The sequence below is a fragment of the Octopus bimaculoides genome, chromosome 15 (assembly GCF_001194135.2).
Source record: "Octopus bimaculoides isolate UCB-OBI-ISO-001 chromosome 15, ASM119413v2, whole genome shotgun sequence".
Lineage (NCBI taxonomy): Eukaryota > Metazoa > Mollusca > Cephalopoda > Octopoda > Octopodidae > Octopus > Octopus bimaculoides.
In genome coordinates, this window is record NC_068995.1 from 55,099,876 (window position 1) to 55,100,872 (window position 997).

The 997-nt window shown below is 34.3% G+C and overlaps 1 protein-coding gene across 4 annotated transcripts in view; it reads right to left on the reverse strand.

Moving 5' to 3' along the window:
* Positions 1-997, reverse strand: part of LOC106881480 (uncharacterized) — a 30,665-nt gene that overhangs the window by 12,272 nt on the left and 17,396 nt on the right. The window lies entirely within an intron of this gene.

Below are 997 nucleotides of genomic sequence, written 5' to 3' on the forward strand. Positions count from 1 at the left end.
ATATATATATATATATATCTTGTTCGGACCCTGTGATGTGTACGCAAGATCGCAAGGATACAATGTTATTAATTATAAATATAGATTCTGTAGAATATTTGAGGTTTAAATCGTGAGTTGAATATTTATGTAGCGTACAAGAGTTAAACTACTATATGCTTTAATAGTTTTGTTACAGTGAGTAATCTAAAATATAAGAGGTTTCCATGTGTCCATCTTATCAAATATCTAAAATTAGTTTATTGGAAGTCAAAGAGAAATAAATTGCAGGTTAATAGTTTGTAACCATGTTTTAGTGCATAGTGAAATTTGACCGCAGCGTAACTCCTAGTATATGTTTTGTCTATACAGGTTTGAGGTTGTGTTCAAGTGTTCAAGTTTTAGGAATTCTATTAAAAAGAAGTCTTTCGAATTGAATAGGTGAGTTCTGTCATAATATGGCGAGTGGGCGGGGGTGTTTGTGCTTGGGTACGTGGTTTGGGAATATACTGTAAAAAGAATTATCTATGCTTCTTTCTTTGCCTTTTTTCCGTTGAGAGAATATGGAGAGTGTTTATGGATGGCATTTCGAAGGATTTAGAAGGAATTATTTTACATTTGCTCTGTGTGATTGTGTTGTTTTGTCTTTGTAATTGTGTGAGTATGTGTGAAAGTGTGTGTGTTTCTGTGTGCGTATGTGTGCTTGTCTGTGTCTATGTATGCGTGTTGGATTTGTTCTTTGGAACTAGCTTTCTACATGTGTCTATTTTTTTGTAATTTGGAGGAATTTGTGCATGTGAGTTATTATGGTGCTCATGTGTGTAGTTGTCACATAAGGTGGGTCAGGGTGAATTGGTGTACATTTGACTGATTTGCAAGTGTCGATAATGTTGGTCCATATGCGTATTAGTAGCTCACCTATAGATTAATAAGGCAAGGCGTGTGGTGAGTATGTAGAATACGAAAAATAAATGTAAGTATAGATGAGATGGCCAGAATGGTCTTTGAATATATATAT